General features: G+C 36.8%; 1 protein-coding gene across 12 annotated transcripts in view; it reads left to right on the plus strand.

The window, feature by feature from the left end:
• Nucleotides 1–26,503, plus strand: part of GULP1 (GULP PTB domain containing engulfment adaptor 1) — a 259,120-nt gene that overhangs the window by 13,802 nt on the left and 218,815 nt on the right. The window lies entirely within an intron of this gene.

A 26,503-nucleotide genomic window follows, 5' to 3' on the forward strand; every position in this document is an offset into this window, starting at 1 on the left:
GTAGTGCATCTTAACCACCGTCCTAGTTGAGGAAGTGTGCAGTAGAGTGACGAGAGTCCCCCTGAAGGATTAGGGCAGCTTCGGTAGTTCTCTTTACTGGGGAGAGTGCAATACCTTTGAATAACCTGATCGCCTAGACTCCTGGCTGATGCTTAACTCCCCCTTTTTTGGCAGCACCACGAGCTGCTCATCTCCCACTCTTAGAAGTGACAACTTGGAACTCCCATATGACAAGATATTTGTTCATTTTACCCTACTTAGTTAGATAAAGTATAAAAATGAACTCATTGACTAAATTGTGTCTGTATATTGCTTTGGCTCATGCTTGATTTGATTTGTCAAGAAGGTTAAAATGCTTGAGTGAGAAAATCTGACCTTCCTAATCCCATTTTTTCCCTGGTTTTGTCAAAGTGGTAAGGTTTGTATAAATAAAGCCTAAGATGTAAAATAACTAATATTAATAGTTTTTAATAGCAAGTCATGTACTTTTCATTGATATTTCCTTCATTGAGAAGATGGACTAGATAACCTCAAAAAACATTTCAGCCCTTAGAGCAGTCTAAGTTTTAGTTTTAAATAGTTGTTTTTAAACTAAAACAAGTTTCTTAATCAAAATATTGTATTCAAGGTTGTCTGATTTTAATATTTGATTTCATCATTTTGTCTTTCTTTGGTAAGTTAAACTGTTAGACATTTGATCTCTTCAGGTATTTATAATTAGGGTATTATAAGAAAGTTCTCTTGAACCCTTTGAGCCATAGACAGGGGATATGACATAGTCTACAAGTTAGGGAAGACTCAGCAGTAGAAAGAAATGAGGGTGGAGAGTGTTTCAAGCAGGTAGGGAATCTTAGAGGAGTGAGTATATGGCTCAGCCACAGAATTACAAGATTGAAAATAGAGGTAGAGAATAGAGTGGAAGAGAAAGAAGAACTAGAATCGCTGGAGGTAAAGCCCGTGAGGCAAAGACCAGATCTTACAGGACGTTCAAATTCAGAGTTTGCTCTCTATTCTGATAGCAATTGGAAACATTTGAAGGATTAAAATAGGATTGGTGACAAGATGTCATCTGCATTTTAGAAAGATTTGACTAGTTGCTCAGCCAGTAAATCTAGGCAAGAGAAGGTGGTAGTCTAGTTTAGCATGATGGCAATGAAAAATGAGTTTGTTCCAGAGATATTTAGGAGGAAAAAAATCTGTACATTTTTATGATTTGTTAGTGATTGTGGGAGGTAGGCAGGAGGATTGTGTAAATGTTGATTCTAAGATTTCTAGTTTTGGCAACCTGGGTGTTGGTATTCATCAGCAAAGTCAATATAGTAGAACAATTGGAGGAAACTAAAGATTTCAATTTTGGACACATTTTGATGTGTCTCTGAATCATTCTGTTGTAGACGTCCAGTAGTAGTTATTTGATGTACATACATATACGTGTTTGGAGCTAAGAAGTTTGGTGTGGACTGGTGATATATATGTATATGTGGTGTGTGTGTGTGTGTGTGTGTGTACATATATACAAGTTTTCAGATTTCAGATTACAAATATGAGATTTTAGTCTAGCAAGGGCCATCATATAACAAGGCTTGAGGGCAGAAAAAGCAAAGCCTTAAGCACCACTAAGAAGGAACTACCAGTGATGTTGTAAAAGCTAAGATAAAAAAATAATAATTTGAGGAGACAATGATCAACAATGTTAAATAGTATAGAAAGGTAAACAAACAAACAGATTAAAGCGTCTATTATGTGTCTGTTGTACTTAACATGAAGGTCATTGGTGATTGTGGTGAGAACAATTTTGGTGGAATTATGTGTGTGATAAGTTATGGAGTAGAGTACACGAAGACAAATCTTTCATGGTATAAATCTGTAGGTTGTACTGGAAAAAGCCTGAGCTTTGGCTTCTCTGGTGATAGGATCGGCTATTTACAACCTGAGTGCTCTTCAACAGGCAAATTAATCTCATACTGTTTCCCTTTCTTAATCTGTAAGATGGCATAGACGATAATGCAGGGTTTCTGAGAGGATTAAAACCATGTTGCATGTAGCATAGTGACTGGAGTTTGTAAGTGTCAGTAAATGGTAGCTAGCATTATTATGTAAAGTATCAATATAATTTTTGTACTGTTATATTTAACCTCACAGTAAAATTATGTTCTGTTTTCATTCTGATTAGAAAATATGCTGTTTTATATAAATGAATTTATCCTAAACTATAAATACAAATGGAACAACTTCAATGTAGTATGTCATTTGCAACTTATAAAAGATAATAAATTAGAGAGGTACAGAATGAGTATCTGTTTTTGACTATAGCTCCATGAAAAAGTTATATATCTTCAGCAAAAACCCCAGTAGGGATTGGATGAGGAGACAAGATGGCAGAGTAGAAAGACCTTGACCTCACCTCCTCTCATGAGCGCACCAAAATCACAACTAACTGCTGAACAACCATCGATAAAAAAGATGAGAACCTACCAAAAGAAGATATTTTACATCCAAAGACATAAAGAAGAAACCACAATGAGACAGTAGGATGGGTGCAATCACAATACAGTCAAATTCCATACCACCTGGATGGGCAATCCACAAACTGGAGAATAATTATATCCCAGAAGTTCTCCCACAGGAGTGAGAGCTCTGAGCCCCATACCAGGCAACCCAGCCTAGGGGTCCAGCATTGGGAGGAGGAGCCCCCAGAGCATTTGGCTTTGAAGGCCAGAGGAGCTTGATTGCAGGAGCTCCACAGGACTTGGGGAAACAGAGACTCCACTCTTGGAGGGTGCACACAAGGTCTTGCATGCACCAGGACCCAGGGCAAAAGTAGTGACTTCATACGAACCTGGGCCAGATCTATCTTCTGGTCTTGGAGGGTCTCCTGGGGAGGCAGGGGGCGGAGGGGCTGTGTCTCTCTCTGGGGTCATAAAAGCTGGTGGTGGACATATTGGGGAGTGTTCATCTACATAAACTCTGGCTGGAGGCAGATGTCTTGTGTCCTTGGCACTGAGACCTGCCCCACCCAACAGCCTGCAGCCTCCAGTACTGGAATGCCTCAGGCCAAACAACCAACAGGGTGGGAACGCAGCCCCACCCACTGGCAGACAGGCTGCCTAAAGACTTCCTGAGCCCACAGACACTTCTAGACATGCCCCTTTACGCAGCCCTGCCCACCAGAGGGCCAAGACCCAGCTCTACCCACCAGTGGGCAGGCACCAGAAGCAAGAAAACTACAATCCCACAGCCTGCGGAACTGAGTCCACAAACACAGGTCAGAACCTACCCTGGGACCAAATGGTCCCTGGCCCTTGGGTGACTAGAAGGGAGTGTACTGCTGGGACACATAGGACATCCCCTCCAGAGGGCCACTTCTCCAAGGTCGAGAAACGTAACTAACCTACTACATACATAAAAATTACAAATAGAAGTTTAAACAGAATGAGACAGCAAAGGAATATGTTGCAGATGAAGGAACAACATAAAAAACTAAGTGAAGTGGAGATAGATAGGCAATCTACCCAAGAAAGAGTTCAGAGTAATGATTGTAAAGATCATCCAAGAACTTGAGAAAGGAATGGATGCACAGAGCGAAAAGTTACAAGAAGTTTTTAGCAAAGAGTTAGAAAATATAAAGAACAATCAGAGTTGAAGAATACAGTAACTGAAATGAAAAAGACACTAGAAGGAATCAATAGCAGAATAAATGAGTCAGAAGAATGGATAAGTGTGCTGGAAGACAGAGTGCTGGAAATCACTGCCACAGACCAGAATAAAGAAAAAAAAAGAAAAGAAACAAGGACACTTTATGAGACCTCTGGGACAACATCAAACACACTGACATTTGCATTATAGGGGTCCCAGAAGGAAAGAGAAAGAGAAAGGACCTGAGAAAATATTTGAAGAGATAATAGCTGAAAAATTCCTTAACATGGGAAAGGAAACAGTCACCCAAATGCAGGAAGTGCAGAGAGTCCCAGGCAGAATAAACCCAAGGAGGAACACACCAAGACACATATTAATCAAATTGACAAAAATTAAAGATAAAGAGAAAATATTAAAAGCAACAAGGGAAAAGCAACAAATAACATACAAGGGAATCCCCATAAGACTATCAGCTGATTGTTCAGCAGACATCCTGTAGGTGAGAAGGAAGTGGCATGAGGTATTTAAAGTGATGAAAGAGAAAAATCTACAATCAAGAATAGTCTACCCAGAAAGGCTCTTGTTCAGATTTGATGGAGAAATCAAAAGCTTTCCAGACAAGCAAAAGCTAAAAGAATTCAACACCACCAAACCAGCTTTACAACAAGTGCTAAAGGAACTTATCTAAGCAGCAAGGAAAAGGCTACAACTAGAAACATGAAAATTATGAAATGGGAAAGCTCACCAGTAAAGACAAACATTCAGTAAAGGTAGGAAATCATCAACACACAAATGCAGGATATTTTAAATGCATTTGAAATTAAGAGATCAGCAACTTAAAACAATCATGTATATATACATAAACTACTATACCAAAACCTCATGGTAACCGCAAACCAAAAATCTATAATAGATATACATGCAAAAAAGAAAGAGGAATCCAAACACAACACTGAAGATAGTCATCAAACCCCACTAGCTTAAAACATTGTGTAATTTGAACTGAGATATATCTTCTCCTTCTAGAATTTTTTTGTTTTCTTTAATGTATACAAATGAAATATGGTGGAAGAAAATTTGTAATATAAAATATTAATATGAAACAAGAAACCCTTAATCCTAAAATTATGTAGGAGAAAACTATTTTTAACTTTTTAGTGTATATACATCAACACTCTTTCTTAATTTTACAATTGATACATGCTCTTGAAACAAGTTTAAGAATACTGAAGAGTATAAAGAAAAAAAAATGAGTCTCATTGACTGATTTGATGACATTTCCTTAATTTTAAAAATAAACTTGGTTAGGAGTTTGGGATTAAAATACACACACTACTATGTATAAAATAGATAACCAACAGAACCTACTGTATAGCACAGGGAACTATACTTAATATCATGTAATAACTTATAATGGAAAAGAATCTAAAAAAGATTTCTCCATCAAATCTTGAATCACTTTGCTGCACATCTGAAACTAATACAACATTGAAAATCAAGTATATTTCAATAAAAAAAAAAAAAAAGAATTGGGGTCATGGGCTACATACCGGTTTGTAATTTGACTTTTTTCTAGTGATGTGATGGACTCAGCAGCTGGCTTAGCTGTGTATTGGTATTGGGGTAGGAAGAAATTGAGGAGAAGAATCCTGTCAATATCATTTTATGATTTCAAATTCATGTTACTTTTAAGGATAAATGTAGCATGCTGTGGATTGATAACGTCTAAACAGATAGTAAGTAATCAAAGATAAATCATCTGGCAGTGGTTTCTGTCAGAATCATGATTTTTTTTTTCTCGAGTAGACAGATGACTGAGGAAGAACCAGTAAATTATAAACTGATCAGCACAGGTGTCAGTCTTTGCCCCTTTGCTTTATCTTACACTCTCAAGTCTTGGTTCATTTTTCAACTCAATAGCTGTGTCTGTGATTACTGGAGGCCTGAAATCTGGATCATTTAGGTCATTATTTTTGGATGCACACATTCGCACCCACATTTGCCTGGACTCAACTTATTTTGGTTACGAGAGGAGGCTGCTCTTCTTGTTGTCTAACAGGCATTAAAGTAACTCGGGCCTCAAGGATGGAATCTATTTTTCAGGTCTGGTGTTTAAAATACATCATTTCTATGAGGGGCTAAGAGCAAGCTGCACTGTGTTTTGTAAATTTGCATGTGAAAATGATTATCACAAAGAAGTGTTTTAGAAACGAATTCTCCTCAGTATTAAAATTAAAACCTCACAAAAATCAGTTTTTGATAATTTTTTTCTCCCTAACACTTAAAAGAAATCTCCCCTGGTTAAAATTTGGAAAACAAAGAAATGTACAAAGAAAAAAAAAGGAAAAAAAGAGAGAGAGAACAAACCCACAAAGCAGAAATGCACTGGGGCTTGGTTTTACTTTTATTTATGTACCCCCTCTGCATCTTATATACTGAACCTTTGCAAAAAAAGGTAAAGTGAAATGTGTAGTCTTTGGGATGTTATGGAAGGTTCCAGATAAGTTATTGAAGACTTACTGAGTTACAGATAAACTTGGCCTCTTACCAGATATTTCCATGCTGTGTAGTCTTGCTTCTGGCTCCATCATTTACTAGCTTAGGGCTCTTGGGAAGATAATTTAGCATCTCTGGAACTTTTTTCTTGAATGTAAAATGAAGATAATGACATGAACCTTGTATGTATCACTGAGCGGTATAAAACAAGAATCTTCAGTAGCACCAGTAAGTTTTCATGTAGCTTTCTCCTGTGTGTGACTTACAGAAAAACACACAACCTAAGAGTTGTGAGTTTAAGTTTTATTCAGGGATCTTACAAAGGACGATAGCCTGGGAGATAGCCTCTAAACAGCTCTGAGAAAACTGCTCCAAAGTGTAGGGAAGAAGCCAGTGTATATATGATTTTTGACTAGGCAGTATATGCAGTCGGGCGTACATCTTGGTAAAAGATTATTGCTAGTCACGAAGAGCAGATAACTCCAGTTAATGATTTTAGTGCTTTTCTATGTATGGGAAGATGCAAGAATCTGGATTTATTAAAATTCTTCCTGAGATATACATCTAACTATCGAAGGAGCCTAAAGTGCCTTACCCTGTTTTTCATTTTGAATTCCTCTCCAGGTGCACAGTCAGTCAGTGACTGCAGTGGCGAATGCCTTAATCCTTGTAGAACCAGATGGTGAGCAACATTCTGCATGTCTCCTCTCCCTTGGCACAAAGATTTTTAGAGTTTGCACTGTTTCTTTTGGGCTTGGAGAGCAGGCAGCAACAGATTTCCTTGTTCTCCTTTTATCAGATCACCGGCAGGCCTCTGAGGATGAATAAATGGTTAAAGTTCCTACTGTTACATCGTTATTTTTGAAATTGTACCTTTTCACAGTTTGAGTCCAAGGGCATTCTTCTTTATCAGTCTGTATTTGGGGACATGTGACATTGTGAATGATCTCTATGTTGGGAAGAGATTAAGTTGTGTTATCTTCAGCTTCCAACCCTGTATAAGAAAGCAGCTTCTGACAATGAATCAAGATTGATTATTCTATAGTGACGTTCTCTATTACTGAACCTATTTGGAGAAAGAACAAATAACTATGGGTCAGGGCTGCTATAGAAAAGTATCCTGCAGCTTGTCTGTAGCTTGAGACATTAGGTGAGAAGATTTCTAAGATCCAACTGTGATAATAGTTGAAATTTAAATGGAGTCATCATCTCCTGGAAAATAAGGGAGAGCCAATAATTGTGTGCTAAATGGATTAAAGCTACTGGGATTCCTCCATTTAATCATGTAGACCTTCATTCATTCCAAACACTTTTCAAACTTCATGCTTATGTAGCAGCTCCTGTGCTACATTCCTCCAAAGTATCCTAGTGTCAGAGAAGTGTAGACTCACAGGCTTAACCTGCCTGCTGCAAGTGCAATTTCTTTGAAGTCTCAAATTCATCTGAATCTGAACTTCTACTCTACAAACTTGGTTTTAAAGTAAAACTAATGTATTTTAATTACAATGAGGCAATACCAGTCCTTCAGGATTATGGACTATTAATCCTGTGACTTCATTTACCCCTTGGCTTGATGTTACATTTCCCTAAGAGTATATATGTCTCTGTTAGAGTGCTATGGCTGTGAGCTGTGGTGAGTCCTTCAAGGTTTTCAGACAGAATAAGAGCAAGGAAAAAGGAGGGAAGGAACTTGACAAACTTTGTATGTATGAAACCTTATGGCTTTGGGCAGGATGGAATGAAGAGATACGAGAATAACAGTATGGAACTAAGTAAGGAAATGTTAAAATAGTCCAGGTGAGAGATGATAAGACCTTGAATGTAGGATCTATCATAATATTGGAAGAGAATGAATTGGAGTGATGTTTAATTTATAGAATTGTTGGCTGATTGAATGTGAGCATTTTAGGAAGAAGGAATAAAGAGGCTCAGTGCAGACTTGGATTGTTTGACTGTGGTAGTACTATTCATCAAGACAAAGGAATACAGGATGAAGAACGTGATTGGAGGGAAAGACTAAATATTCCACTTTGGAGTTTTGAATTTGAGGTGTTTAGGAACTGTTACAGAGAGATGATGCCCTATAGCAAGCTGGATATGCCATTTGGAAATAAGGAGAAATCCTGGGATGGAGATATAGATTTGAAAGTTATCAACACTGGGTGATTATTAGTACCGTGAGGTCAGACCCTTGAGAGCATTGATAGTTAAGGGGAATCAGAAAATGAAAAGCCAGCAAAAAAGACTGAGAAGAAAGAGCCCAGACATGAAACTGAAGTCTTTATTCCGCAGGAGAGTCTTACCCACCTGGGACGTAGATTAATAGAGATGTAAACTAGAATCATCTTATAGGGGATAGGAAAGAAAGGACTGACTTGCCAAATATTTTAAATGAACTATTTTGTGATGTTAAAGGTAAAGGCCAAATTGCACCTAACATAAGGCAGGTACTTCTAGAACTGGCCAGTTTAGCTGGCCAGGGCTTCATGTTCATTTTGGGGTTGTGGCTTTCTGTGTTCACACAGCTCCACTCCAGAAACTGGATACAGATTTCACAGATTTGGCAAAATGAACCTCAATCCTTGGTCAAAACATGAAGCATTATAGGACTCCCTAGGTTACCCCTCATTCCCCAAATACTATCTCTACATCTCGTTTCCACAAAGCTATTCTCAAAGGTAACCAAAATTGTATTGTGGAGTTATCTGTTCCTGTTTGTGACTCCACGTTGGGCTTTTCTGATTCCCACGCCATTTTGAATTTGACCAATCGTTGAAGTAGGGGTACCTAGAAGTAAATGTGAGTGGTGTAACCAGTTTTGCCAAAGTAGATTTTCCTAGGTTATTGAAAACTATTTACTATAGGGTTATATTAATGTTAATTAGAAAAGCATTTCATTATTTTATGATAAACATTATAAACCTGTATCTATATGTCAAATATAGATATATAGCATATTTATTTTATAAAATAATTATTTTTATAAAAAATATTTTATAAAATAATTCTGCTGGAAAATAAAGAATTGAGAGAGATAGAGCATTGAAGTAGATTTTAAACCCTACTTTTATTCAGATCTTTTTAGACAGCCCCTTCAGTATAATTCAAAAACAGCATACCTAGATGTGTTATTCTGTTTACATCATAAGTTTTTCTTTAAAAACCAGGACTTAAGAAGATACCTTAATAAGATGCTTTTAATTTTTCTTCTTCTTTTTAAAAATTTTTCATAGAAAGGAAAATGAAAAGATAAAAAATGCATATAAAGTAATCTTTATAAATTAACTTGGTAAGACACTGGTCTTGGATATAGTACAGAAATGGGTTCTTTTAGCACATTCTCTAGAGTCATTTTTAGTGCATTTTTAGTTGTGGACTCTTGAATTTTCTACTTGATTCTTGGTACAAACTGGGTAGCCTTCATCAGGTTACTTAGTCTCTATGAATTTAGGGGAGTGGATGAGAAATAATGTATTTAAGTGTGAAACTACTTTTATGCTTGTATTTCTTGCTCACTGTAGTGGAAGCCCTACAAGAGCAGGGATTGCTGTGTGTTTGCTTATCTCTAGGGACCAGAACCTAAAAGAGTTCCTGGCACAGTAGGCATTCAAGTATTTGATGAGCGAATGCAGAAATAAGAAATTCAAGATCTAGTTTCCTTAAGATAAAGTGTGCCTCATCCAACATGCATATACTAAAATAATATCTTGGTAAGAGCTGTTAGAAAGATGTGAGTGTTTCAGATGCAAATGATGAACTGGGGGAGGACACACCTGTACACTGACCCTTAGCCTATCTATTACATGAGGCTATTGCTTGGGAGAGTCAGTTTTTATCTCAGGATATTAGCAGAAATCATTCAAACTCTGCACCATGAACTACACAGCCCTGCAGAATCTCGCCTTGGCTATCTCACTGCTCCATTGCACTCCATGTGAAGGAATGACAGGATTTTTCAGGGCCCACTTTTTCTATGATTATTTAAGATTTTATATATGATTTTACCTATGTGAGGACTTCAGTCCTAAAAACACGTTTCTTCTCAGATTGAACTGGAATAGTCTGAGGTTGAATGAAATAGAAATTATGTTTTTACAAAGTATGCTGGATGCAAAATGTAGTTAACACTGTCTAGTCAATTGGTATTTCACTTGGTAATTGGGGGAGCAAATTCTAAGAAGTGGTGATAACTGAAGAGAAATATATTTAGCATAACTTAATAGTAACTTGTCTTGCATGTGTTTGTTGTAATAACACATGGATTTATTTTGATATCTTTTACTATTTTTTTATTATTTCAAGTTTATTTCTCCATATCATGGTGCAGCCTGTCAAAATGGTTATGTGTTGAGAAATGTCACTTACTAATAAAGTATGAGACATAAGGACTAAACATGTTTTGATTTATTAGCTGATGCCATATTAATGGATAAATCTCCTTGAAAAGTTGAGGAGGACACTGGTTTCATTTATAATTATAATAATATACCTAATCATATGAGTGTATGACTATAAGCATATGTTTTTATAAAGATGTATTTATAATATATTTAAAAATATGCTTTTAAATATATTAGTAGATTTGTATTATTCTTTTTTGGATTGTAATATCTATATCTACACATTGCAAAGAAGGTGATACTAGATTGAACAGGAAATGCTTTCTGAGAATGAAATTATAGTTCTGTAAAGAGATTGATTTTATAATCACAGCTTTTTCATTTCCAGTTTTTCATTGTTCATTTCTTACACCTTGGCAAGCTAATCTTTAGCATCAGCCAAAATTTCACTTGGCTATTTACCCTAATTGATGAACGAGAAAACTTTATGATACCTGCTTAATTTTAGTTGGATGAAATAACTAATTTTCATCTGATTAATTTTTTGGTTCCTTAAAATGATATGTTAATAAATGAGAAAAATCAATCATAAAATAGCAAAGTGCAGTTATTCCTGCTCAGAATTAAAGCAGAATAGAGAAAATTCAAAATATTTCTTTAACTGTTCATCGACTATTGCTGTATATACTACTTCAGTGAATCAGAGAAGCCCTCATAAAAGTTGTAAAACATTTATGGACTCCATTTCAAAGATGGTATAAATTTTTTATAACTATTAGGAGAATTTCTAAGTTCTTAAAAATGCCTTAAATGCTCTAATGCTGTCAGCTGATTAATTTTCAGACAGGAATCAAAGTGAAAGTGTCAGTAAATTCCCAGTAGTAACCGTGGTGTGCTGATGGTATTCAATTGTTCTTTTCGTTCAATAAAGTCCATATATGGAAATTTAGCTGAATATATCATTTAATTTATGAGTGATATTTGTTTTCTAAAAAGCTTTTAAGCCTACAGAATAAATTCTGTAGGATTTCTTTAACTAGCAAATTCCTTTCTGGGAGTATGATTAAAGCTGTTACAACAACTTTTAAACAATACGTATCTCATATAAAGCAAGATATTTGTATTAAGTGTTTATGGACCATAGCAGAGTATTTGCATTTTGCTTTTGAGAAAACTCATTAAAAAAAGTTATTATACATGAATGCATTCTCATTATAAAAGATTCAAATACTCCCAAGATCGAGCAAAATATGTTTACCTTCGTGCCCTCTCACACCCATGATCCTCAGGGTAAAAATTGTTAATAGTTTAGTATGAATCATTCCAACACAAATTCTACCCATTTACAAATATACACCTTGATGTTAAAAAATAAAAAATGGGATCCTAATGTATAGTCTTTTAATTTGGGTTGGAGGAGATCAAGATATTTTGGAATTAAGGAGGTATGATTTGTACATGCCAAGGTCACTATTATTTGGAGCATCTACCCAAGTAGTTGTCACTGTTGCCCAGTGTGAGTCTCCCCAAGCTACTCTAGCATTTTCTTGGCATAGCATCTCTGAGGAATGGGAAATATGTCCATGAGAGAGTAAAATAATTGTATATAAGTCAGTTCCTTCATCAACAAGTGGTAGCTTAAAAAAAATAGGTATCCTTTTTTCTTTTAAGAAAAGAAGTTTTTTGGGAGTTCCCTGGTGGTGCAGTGGTTAAGAATCTGCCTGCCAATGCAAGGGACAGGGCTTTGAGCCCTGGTCTGGGAAGATCCCACATGCCATGGAGCAACTAAGCCCATGTGCCACAACTACTGAGCCTGTGCTCAACTACTGAGCCCGTGAGCCACAACTATTGAGCCCACGTGCCACAACTACTGAAGCCCGTGCGCCTAGAGCCTGTGCTCCGCAACAAATGAGAAGCCTGTGCTCTGCAATGAAGAGTAGCCCCCGCTCGCCGCAACTAGAGAGAAAGCCCCTGTGCAGCAACAAAGACCCAACGCAGCCATAAATAGATAGATAGATAGATAGATAGATAGATAGATAGATAGATAGAAGTTTGTTAAGTTTGCTCACACTTTTTTTGTATGTTTGTGATCATTACTGGTTTGGCCCCATATTGCCTTTCTTATATTAACCACACGGTAAAATGCTTGTTAGATACAGTACTTTAGATTGTTCTTTAGTTGATTCTGATCTTTCTTTTTTATCTTATTCTCTCCCTCCCTCTCATTTGACCTCCTGTGATTTTCCTATCTTCTCCTATCTTTAATCCTAACATTTTGGAGCATGTTTGATGGTGATGAATTTAGAAAAGAATTTCTCAACCTCCAGATAATTCTTAGTTGTTGGGTGGGGGAAGGGTTATTCTGGGCATTGTAGGCAGTATCCCTGGTCTCTGCCCATTGGATCCCAGCACTATGCTCCCAGTTGTGATAATCAAAAATATCTTCAGATGTTGCTAAATGTCCTCTGGGGCCAAAAGCACCCCCAGTTGATGCAAATGTCCCCTGGGGGTGCACAATCAACCCATTGAGAACCATGGTTTAGTAACATTTCTAAACTCTTTATTTTTCTGGTGTATATTTTGCAGGGGTAGATAGCTATCCCTAATCTAGTCCATAATATGTTTTGAAGTGTCATTAAAATTGTATAAATAGGGACTTCCCTAGTGGTGCAGTGGTTAAGAATCCGCCTGCCAATGCAGGAGACACGGGTTCGAGCCCTGGTCCAAGAAGATCCCACATGCCGTGGAGCAACTAAGCCAGTGCGCCACAACTACTGAGCCTGCACTCTAGAGCCCACGAGCTACAACTACTGAGCACGTGTGCCACAACTACTGAAGCCTGTGCGCCTAGAGCCCATGCTCTGCAACAAGAGAAGCCACCACAATGAGAAGCCTGTGCACTGCAATGCAGAGTAGGCCCCGCTCTCCACAACTAGAGCAAGCCCGCACACAGCAACGAAGACCCAGCGCAGCCAAAAATAAATAATAAATAAATAAATAAATAAATTTATTAAAAAAAATTATATAAATACAACACTGGTAAAACTTCACTCCATATATGTGTAATTATCTTTAACTCACTTAGAAGTAGATAGGCGTTTGCTGTATAGTTAGATTAAAAAATGTATATATGAAAATATTTGCTGAGAAAAAGGCTTCTGCAACTTGAAAGAAATCTCCTCACCTGTCTATATAGGTGAAATCTGAAACCTGAAATCAAACCTTCTTTCTTATGTCTTGACAAAAATTCATTGAGCATTTTAACTCTTAGAACTTTAAAAAAAAAAATGCGTTTGGCCTATTGCAATGCAACGTATAAACATGTATTCTTAAATCAAACCAAACTACCTTCCAGAATAGATCAGGCATCATAGAGTCTAAATATATATGGGTTTTTTCATACATAGCGCCTCAACATTTATCTTCAAATATATAAATCCATTCCATTCAATGTAAATGGAAATAACATAAACTAAAATTTTAATATTTTATCTAAAATTTGCAAAACTCAGTGACTGTTTTAATAATAAAAATCCTATCCTATAAACTATCTAGGAAATATTTTCAGACACAGTTACCTTTGAAACTTTAAAAAAACTGACCTTTACAATGAAATTTAGACTACTTCAACCAGTGTTTCCTACACTTTTAGACTTAATGTTCTTATTTCCGCCCTTAGTATATATTCTTATTTAATTTCCTGTTGATTTTTTTTTTTTTAATTTATTTATTTATTTATGGCTGTGTTGGGTCTTCGTTTCTGTGCGAGGGCTTTCTCTAGTTTTGGCGAGCAGGGGCCACCCTTCATCGCGGTGCGCGGGCCTCTCACTATCGCGGCCTCTCTTGTTGCGGAGCACAGGCTCCAGACACGCAGGCTCAGCAATTGTGGCTCACGGGCCCAGTTGCTCCGCGGCATGTGGGATCTTCCCAGACCAGGGCTCGAACCCGTGTCCCCTGCATTGGCAGGCAGATTCTCAACCACTGCGCCACCAGGGAAGCCCTCCTGTCGATTTTAAAAGAAATTTGTGCTGTAGTCAGTTTTAAAAGAGTTACTTCAAGCTTTCCCCGATGTGTATTTAAATCACTTTCTTTACAGAAACAGCGCTTAACCTTTTTTGAAGTTAAAATTTGAGTGTTTTCAAAATCCAAGCATTATTTTTATGTATCAAATTATTTTTTTCAACACTCCTGTCTTTAAATCTGTACTTTCTCATTCTGTTTTTATAATTTCTCTTTTGAATTACCTAATCCAACTTAAAAGATTTGAAAATGGCAAATCTGATAGAAAGGTGAAATATTTTATTTGTTTTCAAGCTAATATAAAACACATTCTAGACATCAATATTATATTTAACACTAATATAAATTCTGACTAAAGTAATAGAACTTATTCTTCATAAACTTGAGACCAAGTAAGAATTATTAAAAAGTAATATTCTGACAAAAATATGTATGCCACTAAGTTTAATGGATATTAACATCTATGTTCACAGTGTCATGCTAAAGCTATTTTTCATATTTAAGTGTTTATTGTGTCACTGGCAATATCTGTGTGTCACTTGTATAACTTTAATATTTTTATTCAAATACCTGTCAAATATACTTAAAAGAGAAATATGTAATGGTCCATAGTTTTTTCAGTACACTTAAAATAGTAGAATGAAAAGGGCTATAGAAAAGGTTACTCAGGAATCACTTGAAGTCATCTGCTACATCACCTGCCACACTTTGGGAAACACTGATTTGAGGGAAATAATCTGTGCATTATAAAATGCCTTTGATTTGCAGAGGCTTGAGATTATAGAAGTAAGAATTTTCCAGGACATGACCAAAAATTCTTCTGCTTTTTGTTATTTTGAAATTTTATACACAGTGATTTCTGTAAAGTGCTAATTATTATAGAATACAATTGAGTCTAACACATTTATGTCTTAGAACTCTTTTTTGGGAGGAGTCAGGGAGGTTGGCATTGGCTATTAGGTGGGGTTGTAAAGGGAGTAACAGTATGGCTTCTTTATTTTGTTCTGTTCTCATGACATGAACTTTAGTAATACCTTAGAGGAGAGAGTTGAAGCTGATTCCAGTTTGTTTAATTCTAGGTTTCCACAAGAATGACATTAAGAACAGTTTATAACATGTGGCTGGGTATAATATTCATGGTGGTTTATTATATTCCAAATTTGTAGCTGTTCTTTTTCCAGGCACTTTAGCTGCTTTTCAGTCTTTCACAGCACTACGATTCTTCCCTACCTTTGTTATTTCAGCTGTGTCATGCAGGTTTATTTTGGAAATGTGTATTGACTAAAGTTTCTTATGCCACCCTCACTTAGCTCTGTGTAGTAAAGGTCACATTTAATTAGAATGTAGACTTTATGGCCGAGAGGTACATTAGAACCAGCCAATTTCCATTCCCACTGCTTCTCTGACCTGAATTTGGCCTTCACTACCCCTTTCCTTGTAACTTGAAATTCTGTCTTAACTTTTCTCCAGCCTTTGGTATTTTCTCACTCTAGTTCATTGCAGCTCTGAATTTGTTTCACCCTGGTCAGAAGGCTTCAGAATCTCATCTTTGCAAAGACCTCTTTATCTCTGCTTTCTGTTCCCACCACTATCTGCCCCAGTCCTCATATGTTCTTGTAATCTACACATGCTGCAGTCATTGAGCCTTTAGGAGATTATACCTGTGCTGTTACTGTCCTCTCTTCTCATTCACTTACTCTTCTTGAATACCAAAGTAATTCATTTGTCTGTTAATACCTACACTACTTTCCAGGCTCAGCTTACATTTTACATTTTACCCCTCACCTTAGGCTCCTTGGGTTCTCTTTTAACTCCACACAAACATGACGTACTGTCTCTCTTCTCCCTGAATCACCATTGTACTTCTTTTTCTTACTGTTTAAAAAAATACTGTGATTGTAATCTCAGTGTAGAGGAAAGGCATGGGTTTTTGAGTCTGCTCAAAACCCTGTGTAACTGCTGTGAGCCGGGACTGTATTGCATCATATATAGATGGTCCCTGACTTTCAATGATTATGAATTTTTTGACTTTACAATGGTGCAAAAGCGATACACATTCAGTAGGAACCATACTTTGAATTTTGATCTTTTCCTGGGCTTGCAGTCTGCTGTAGGATACTTTCTGATGCTGGGCAGCGGTGGGGAGCTACAGCTACCAGTCAGCCACGTGATCATGATGGTAAATAACCGATATACTTACAACCATTCTGTACCCATACAACCATCCTGGTTTTCACTTGCAGTACTGTATTCAATAAATTACATGAGATATTCAACACTTTATTATAAAATAGGCTTTGTGTTAGATGGTTTGCCCAACTATCGGCTAGTGTAAATGTTCTGAGCACGTTTAAGATAGGCTCGGCTAAGCTACGATGTTAGGTTAGGTGTATTAAATGCATTTTCGAGTTAGGATATTTTCAATTTAGGATGAGTTTATCAGAGCATAAGCACATCATAGGTTGAAGAAGATCTGTATTCTTTTACATTCTAGGGAGTCTATTTCTTGCACACAAAGCTGTAGTTGGCAATGAATGTGTTAGAAGGATGAAAAACCACTTATTTATGAAGAAATGTTATTTTAGTATTTATTCAAACAATATCCTGAAGAATCTCAATGTTTTTGCCACCCACAGGGAAATAATTTCCTTTCTAATAAAATGCACAGTTAAGGAGTTTGTGAGCAGGAATTGAATGAAAATACACCACTGAGGAGATAGCTGAAGGTTTTGTGTGTGTGTGTGTGTGTGTGTGTGTACAAAATTGGGCAAAGAGAAGGTTTCTTTCATCATCAGTGCTTTCCTATTTTTTTTTTTTTTTTTTTAGTCTGTATGTATCCATTAAATGTATTCAGTCTCACTGCATTTTAGAGCCATCTGTGGTCACTTATGACTACTATGCTAGTTTCCAATTTTTAAGAGGGAAGTTGCAGAGGCATGGAATCTGGAGCTTACAGGGCATCCCGATATCTCATTCTTCCATGATTTATTTACTTTCTGTGCAGCAAGTTACCAGCAGGAAAAAAGCTCGCATGTTTGCAAATAGAAAGAATATCAAATGATTTATTAATTTGATAATCTGTTAATTGTTATATCTTTAGGCTCCTGAATGTAATAATTTGCTTTTATACTTTCTTATATCTTCACTGAAACATTGTTATTGCAACATACATAACATAGCAAAATTTAGTACCAGGTATATTTGTCTTAAATTTAGACCAAAGTGCTAATGACAACAATAGGAAAGGGGATTTAATTATAAGATATATTAAATCTGAAGTCTGGACCTCACTGCTGCTTATGCAGAGAGGTGTCTGTGATTACTCTGATCACTTTTTTATATTTACTCAGGACTAAATGAGTAAATGACTGAATGTCAGCACTATTAATTACATTTGTTGAGGAGTCTCTGATGCCCCTGAATCATTTTCCAGGGGACATTCTGAAACTAGGCTTGTTAGCAATAATTGCTTAGTGAACATAGAAAATGCTTTGTCTTCAAGAAGAGTAATATTCAAAGGAGCCTCCTTCTAAGTTATACATGAGCATTTTTTCTCCCTCCTTAGAGGCCTGTTTATTTTATCTAGAATTTTAAGACTGAATATAGCAACTTGGGATCCTTTACGTTTATACCTCAGCTTAATTATTTAACCAATTCAAACACTGATTTCCTTTAGAAGCATTTTCTCATTCCTAATCTACTGAAGTCAATGGCAAGTATATTGGTGCTAAACGAAGCTATTGCATACTGAAACTTTGATTAATATATATATATTTCCAAAACTCAGTGCAGTAATATCTCTTTGTATATCCTTAATGTAGATTGTATGGAATCGTGTCGATATTCCCTACCTTGTGAGAATCTGGGGCCAGAAATTTGCCAGAAATATATGAGGCCATGACTATAGTTGCAGGACTCCTTAGAGGATGCAGTATAATTCTTGATTATATGTTAGACCAGCAGCTTTGAATACAATGGTGATAGTAAAAGGAAAAAAAATAAAAGATTTAAGTCTGGCTGTTGTTACTTCATGCCTTGTTCAATCTCATGTTGTATCTGGCCAAACAATTATTTTAAGTTTGACTTTCTTTGTTGTTTCTGTCAGAGATTCATATTTATACGTAGGAGAATTATGCATGGAAAAAACCCTATAGTTTTCTGTACTGAACCAGTATTCCTAACTGACTGTAACTTTTCTAAATTTTTGGGTGCTCCTTTAGAAAATGATTGTAATATTATTAATCTTTCTTGAATTTTAAGAGGAATATATAAATACCTTGAAATTTTATTTTATGTTTAAATATTTTTTGTTAGCTTTCTTTTTATAACTCTTTATTTGGAAATAATTTCAAACCTAGAATATATTTGCAAGAATAGTTGAAGGGGTACACTCTACCTACAGTAACCTATTGCTAATATTTCATTTATGTTATCATTCACGCTCTCTCTCTTGAGTGTGTATGTGTGTGTGTGTGTATAATATATTCACATATTATATACGTGTGTGTATATACATTTTTTCTAAACCATTTGAGGGTGATGTTTTTAAAAAGTTTTCTTCTGGTAAGCTTTCTTATCTCCTTTGTTTTTGAATATTCATGTTCATGACTTAAGCAAGACATCTTGGTCTGATTTAGTTGGTGATAATCAAACAGAACATTCTGGTAAATTTGATTTTCCACTATTAGTCATTTTTATCTTAGTTACAATTTTTTATGCTCAATGTATAAGACCACTATGAAAATTTGTTGAGCAGTGGAGCTAGTATATGCCCTTTCTTCTATCTACCTTTGAGGTATTTTGACTAATAGTTCCAGGGCAGGGGATAAAGGGAGGGGTGGTACACGGAGAGCATGGCATTAACTCTCCATAGGGTAATGTTGACTGTTTGAGATAAAACCACTAGCTAACCTTGTCACTTAGCACATAGTTATTACTTTCATGTTAAAGGTGGATTTTAGTCTGAAAATTACACTGAGCACAAATGTTTCTCAGCTATCACTCTTCATAGATCCCTGATTTCCGAGTGTTTTGACTAATATTTTGTCTTGCTACTTATTTCAGTATTATTCTTTTAGGCACTGCTCCAGATAACAGACTAATGAGATACCTGTATATGTTCTGTAATCTTAAAATACTGTTTCAGAAGGACTGTGTTATTACTTTCTTTGCAGTTTCTTGCTATACTTGAGAAGGCTTTTAATACATGCTGACTGATTTAAATGATGCTGTGCCCCATACAGCTGCTCTGCTTCGTCTTTTGTTAGCTTACTCCTCAAATCTGCATTACCAGTAAGGCAGTGTCCTAGGTCACCTGATGAGATGCTTGAAGTTTTCTGTATGTTTAACATGTTTGATCTATGGCTAATACTTCAGAATATATACAGTCAATATAAACTTGGAGTTTAATAATATTTTAATAACAGATATTTTATTATTTCATACATCTAATATTGAATACTCAATACTTTGCCTATGTTATCTTCAGTTTTTACTGAAATCTTACAAATTAGTGAAATTATCTTTGTTTTAAAGATGAGAAAAATGAAACTTAGAGGGTTAAAATAGTTTACCTTTTACCTACTGAGTTATTTGAGAATCAAGACGCTATATGTCTGAAGCAGCTCGCACAGAGCCTGGCACATAGTAATGCCTCAATAAATAAAAGTTTTAATACTCTTGTTGTTGGTTGTTGTTATTACTCTTATCAATGCCAACTTATCAACCAGTGGCATAGTTGAGGTTCTGCCTTATCTGAATCTACAGTGTATGTTGATTGTATTTGATATCTTTGAAATATAAACGGAGTGAACACGATACAGTTTTTTTTTTGTCCACAAGAAATATACTTTATTTATTTATTTAGAATTGTGCACTTTATTTTATTTTATTTATTTTTTATACAGCAGGTTCTTATTAGTCATCAATTTTATACACATCAGTGTATACATGTCATACAGTTTTATTTATTTGCCTTATGCAGCTGTGTTCTCAATTACTGCAAAGAAGCCAGGTGTTAATGACTTTCTGGAATAAATTTTCATTATTGGCTTTAACTTGCAAAGCAATCCTTTAATGGTCAGGGCCAACACTGTGTTTCATGCTGAAGACACTGTTCCTAGAAGCTCTGCAGCAGATGGTGGCCATCGTGTAGACTCAGCACGCTTCTCCTGAACACTGCTGCCAACTCAGCATAATTCAGCAGATAAACAGTTTGCCTACGTAAAGCATTGGTCTGCACTGAGGAGATTTATCTGTAAAAGCATGGGGGAAATAAAAAGAGTCTTACTAAAATGGGTTGAGTGCTCTAGCTGAACTTTGTTCTTTGTGTGGCATTTTGAGTTAGAATTGAAAAGCATATGGCCAGAGACTTATTTCACCGTAGGTCCAGTTAGCAAATAGCCTGGTGTCAGAGTCCACATCAACCACAAGTTTATATTTTGCATTGAGACCATTTTTGTCCGCGGGCGCTGTGTTTTACAAGTGCTCACATGAGGGCAAGATGCCTGGTGTACAGAGCATACAATTGATGACTGCCTTAGGGAATAATGATAGAGAGATGAGATTTCCATGCTAACAAAGGACTCTTTGTTTCACAGAAATTTTCATCATTTTGGACAGGATTATTTGAATCCGGTAATGGATGGATGAAGCCTGCTCTACTTGTGCCTATAAATTGGAAATCATTTCTATGTGACATATGGAAACTATTTCTTTGGGAGAAAAGAGAAGTGTTTGCTTTTCCGATGTGTCTCGTGGATTTCCCTGGGACTGCTCAGTTGACAAAACTTTCCTTGACTGGATTGGGACTACAGAGGTGATATTCTGTGAAGTTAATGGACCTTAGGCTTCAGGGCCCCTTATTTTCCCAGGATTTTTCCAAGACCTTAGGTCTTATTCATATGATCGTATGTAAAATTTGCAATTAGGATGTTTTAAACATAATCAGGTAAGATTGTGATCTTTTTGCACACCTCCTCCTCTCTGTCATATTTCCCCTAGTGCAAATTGTGTTAGAGTGGCCATGGTCAATTTTGGAATCTGGCTAATGGGATGCTGAGTTGGAGATACATTTATTTTGGGCTTAGTGGGATATATTAGTGTGAGACATAAGAAATTGCCGTTTTTGGAGGTTGAAGATGATTGAACATTGGCAATTTCATATGGTCATATGTGGTTGGAAGTTACTTCATTGTATAATTAAGTTATTTCTACTGTCCTGGTGAAGGACTGTTCTTCCAGAAATCTTACTGCTGCTCACTGAGCCTGCATACCCAGTGTGATGAGTACATGGACAGAGGTCATTTTGTGATATGCACATGTCCTAGAGCACGTGGTGCAGAAAACATGTGGATAGAGGAGAAACAACAATAAAACTTTGATCGACCCGCATAGAGGAAACTTTGCATTATCTTTCTAGTCTTCCCATAGAAAGCGATATAAAATCCTTGAAATATGAAGAGGCACCCAAAGTGTATAAGCCAAAGCAAAACAAAACGCCAAAAGTCATTACTAGACATGAAAGAAGCATGTCTAGTAATTACTTGAAAATGTATGCAACTTTTCTGGATTTTGTGATTTTTGTGATAACTGTCAAATTATTTGTTTGTGGTATTTTGAAATTTATTTACTTAAAGGGCTCCCCTGCCTCCACTGTATAAGCTTCAAAGTTCACAATACTTGGATCTGCCCCTAAATGGGAAGCATATGGAATGGGGCCCCAATAGCAAACAGATTTTTTCCAGGAACCCAAAGGTCCTTTTCAGAGATTATTTTTATAACTTCTTAAATTGGAGATCAAGCATAGTAACATGACTGATTTTCTTTCAGAGGAAAAAGGTGTGTAACAGGATGAAAATAGATTGGAAGAGTGATACTAGAGTATATAAGGTGATGTTTCTATGGTTAGGATTAAATTTCAAAAACCATAGCAACTCAGTCTACTTCAATCTGTCTCTATCTTCTCTCAACCTTGTTTATCACCATCTTCCCTTTCAGGAAAATAAAGACAGATAGGTATCATCAGTGAAAGAGATTCTTCACTTAATGAAACTGGGTGTGGGTGTGAAAGACCTTCTCAAAGGCTGTCTTCTAGGATTTTCCATTCTGTCTCCTGATGATATGTTACCCTGATAGCTTTTTCTGTTTATTTTTTTCTTGGGGGTGGCCTGGGAGGTGCTACTAGAATTAGCAAATACATTATTTGTTAATAAATTCTCCATCAACACGAATTCCTCAGTTTTCACAAGTTAAACAGATGTTTGCTCTTCTGCCCCATTGTTTTATCTTTTCCTCTAATTGTACCAACTTTGGGGAATCTGGGAAACTCTAACAAAAGAAGTAATGCTCTTCTTATTGCTGCATACAAGTCCCCAAATGACACAAGTAATTTAGAAAGCTAAGGAATCGGAAGTTCTACTAATGTTTGTTCCTCAAAGAGATTTTCTTTAATGAACCCTTGCCAGGGAGATGAAAGGTCTCACGAGAAGCCTTGCTTGATTTATTAGGGTGGAGATTTTTCCTTGACAAAGAAATATGCAAAGCCCATGGAAATGTAACCTCCTGTGTTATAAATGGGGAACAGTAAGTAATTTGATATGGCTGAAGGGCTGGTTGCCCTTGAGAGAATTGCAAGAGGCATTCTGAACAGGTAAGCAGGAGCCCAATCTTGGAGCGTCTCATATGCCGTTTTAAAGAATTTGGGAGTTTAGGCGAGTAACTTGGTTAGCTTTATATTGTGGCAGCAGTGTGGTAGATAGATTGGAGGGGTGGCTGGAGATGGCAAGGCTATTCTGGTACTAAGAAAAAGTGTTAGAGGCAAGAGTTATTAAAGGGTTGGAATTAATAGAACTTCCTGACTGATTGGTTGTGGGGGGATAACTAAGAGGGAGGAGCCTGGCATGACTCCTAGTTTTTTGTAGGTTTCTAGGTGGATTGGATTCGAGCACCATTTTTGCAGGGCAGAAGATAGGAGTACATCAGTCATAAAAGCTGTTTTCAGTTAAGAATATGACTCCTTTCCCATGGTATGGAATGAGAAAAAATTACATGGCAAATATAGAAGAAAATAAAATATCAGAATTCTCCATCTGGACATTGTTTTCCATGTGCCCATCTCTATATTTAATTTCAGCATTTCTACGTTTCAGAAGCTTATTGTGGCCTAGAAAGTTTTCATTATGTACAATTTTATGCTTTTCATTTATGCTACTCCCTTTGTCTATGTGAATCTAGGGATAACTGTGAGAGAGAGAATACCATTTAGAAAAACCAGAAAGTCACACCAAGAGTGAACCATTTGGGAAGGGGAGGGATGTCAGAAGGCAAAGATAAGTTTCATGAAATGTTGGATATTCGGTGATGGCAGATAATTTTAGTGTCTCGTCATCTGTTGTACTTAAATGACTAGAATCCATCCATATTTACCAGACAAGAACAGAATATGCATATGATCTCTGTGGGCCATTCTGCTGCTGAAAATTTGATTTAGATAATTTTACATAAAGGGTGAGACTAAAACTAAATGAACTTAGTGATTTTTTTCTGTGTGTTGGCGGTATCTACTAATGCAGTGTATCTAGTCTATTGATTTGCAGAAGTAATTTTCTTGTACCTAGACTAAGAAACAGAGACTGCTGACAGATGCCGTGTATCTCTAAAGCAAATTTATTGTACATTTCTAAAAGTAACATATGCTTTTTTAAAAAAATAATTAATTTATTTTTTATGAATTTATTTTATTTATTTTATTTTTGGCTGCGTTGGGTCTTTGTTGCTGTGCGCAGGTTTCCTCTAGTTGCGGCAAGCGGGGGCTACTCTTGGTTGCGGTGCGCAGGCTTCTCATTGTGGTGGCTTCTCTTTGTTTCAGAGCATGGGCTCTAGGTGCATGGGCTTCAGTAGTTGTAGCACGCAGGCTCAGTAGTTGTGGTGCACAGGCTTAGTTGCTCCGTGGCATGTGGGATCTTCCGGGACCAGGGCTAGAACCCATGTCTCCTGCACTGGTAGGCGGATTCTTAACCACTGCGCCTCTAGGAAGTGCCTCTTCTACTACAATTTGATGAGTATCCTTCCGTATTTATATGTGTCTCATTGACTGAAAAAAATGCACAACCTAAAAGTTGAGAATTATGTTTTATTCAGGGGGACTTGCTGAGGACTTAAGCCCGGGAGGCAGATAGCTCTCAGATAGCTCTGAGGGATTGCTCTGAAGAAGTAAGGGAGGAGGTTGGATATATAGGAGGTCAAACGAACAATTAAAAAACCAGATACTCCAACGTCAAAAGATTACTGCTAATTAAAGAAAACCAGAGATGCCAAGTCAATGAATTTAGTGCTTTTCTCAATATGTATGGGAAGATGCAAGAGTCTGGGCTCACTGAAATCATTTATTCTATATGCGCCTTAACTATCTTGGGCCAGTATCCTGCTTTTGTCCATCCTGAATCGCCTCAGGGTGCACAGTCTGGGATGGCTGCAGTGGCTGATGGCTTGATGGCCGCAACATCCTTTGTTTACTGATATGGCAGGTGACATTTTTTGCCCACAGTCTTTATAAATGCCCCCTCACTATTAAAGTGTATTACTCAAATGATATAAGATGATAGAGATAAAACAGCCATGGAAGATATCATGTGATTTGATCTTGATAGTAGATTCCAGCTGTTTAAGCAGATGACAATATTTTGGGCATAAATGCTTATCTGTTACTAAAAAAATTAGTAATTGGTTTAGGTGAAGGCAGGATTAAAGGGATAGTAATTATGTGTGGCACCTCTTAATCTTTAAACTTTTCTAATCACCCCAAGAACCTAATAACCTCAGTTTAGTTTGATAAAAACAGTTGATTGAGTGAGGAACATGAAAAAAAAAAAAGGTAACCCTTTAACCTTCAGTGTCTGCTGAAAGTAGAATTACTTTTATATTCCTTACAGTTGGAGAAGGGGGGCTGTATATTAGAAGAAGATGTAGAAGACTTAACAGGGTTTTTTTTTTTTTTTCCCACAATTGCTAGTGTCCTTTGGCTTGAATTTTAATGACCATATATCACTCTTTGAATTTTATTGGGAGCTTTCCCCTCAAGCCTATGAACCGTGGTTTGAAACCAGAAGATTCTCTGAGATCTCTCCTCAAGACCAGCTGCAGTTCGGATGTGACCACTCATTGTTCTGGAATAAACAGCTTAGATCCATCTAGCCACCCTGTGGACTGTCCTCATACAAAGCTGTTTCTGTCCTGCATGGGCAGGGACTCCAGGCTCAGCTGTGAGGCCTGCTGAATTAATCAAAGGATACTTAGACCGCATTCCCTAAAGACTAGCAGATTTCTATGGTGACTCCACCCTAACACCGTGAACTCCTGCCCTTTTACATGACAGCTGGAGATCAGAGAGCAGTCTAACTCTGGGAAGACGGTTTAGGAAGAATGTTCTCGAAGGTTTATTGGTGAGAAATGTGGATTTACATGTCCTTTTGCCCGTCGGAATTTGTAATTAACATTTTCAAGCACCTAGAATTTAATAAGCACTGAATTTGGTGCTGACTTTCGCTGTTTTGTTCAGTCTCGGTAATACCTTACCAGATACTTGTGTTTATTTCCGGTTTACAGAGAAGGAAATGGAGAGCCTGCTAAGATATAGGTGTCTGACAATTGAGGAGGGCAAGTGGGTTTTGACTCTGGCTGCACATTGGATTCACCTGAAAAGCTTTTTTGAAATATGGATTCCTGGGTTTAGGGCAGATGAATTAGAATAGAATCTCTGGAGGTGGGTACGGCCCAGCAATGCCGTTTTAAAAACAAACAAAACACATTCCCAGGTGATTCTAATTTGCAGCCAGGGTTGCGAACCTTTGTCCCAATTTGTCTAACACTCATCCCTTATCAAATCGTGGTCCCTGCACCGGCCACAGTTGCATGAGTTGGAAGCTTGTTAGAAACACAGACTTATCTGGACTTTCCCTGACCTGCTGTATCAGAATCTGAATTTTTAAAAGATCCCTAGGGAGTTATTTGTA

The sequence above is a fragment of the Balaenoptera acutorostrata genome, chromosome 8 (assembly GCF_949987535.1).
Source record: "Balaenoptera acutorostrata chromosome 8, mBalAcu1.1, whole genome shotgun sequence".
NCBI lineage: Eukaryota > Metazoa > Chordata > Mammalia > Artiodactyla > Balaenopteridae > Balaenoptera > Balaenoptera acutorostrata.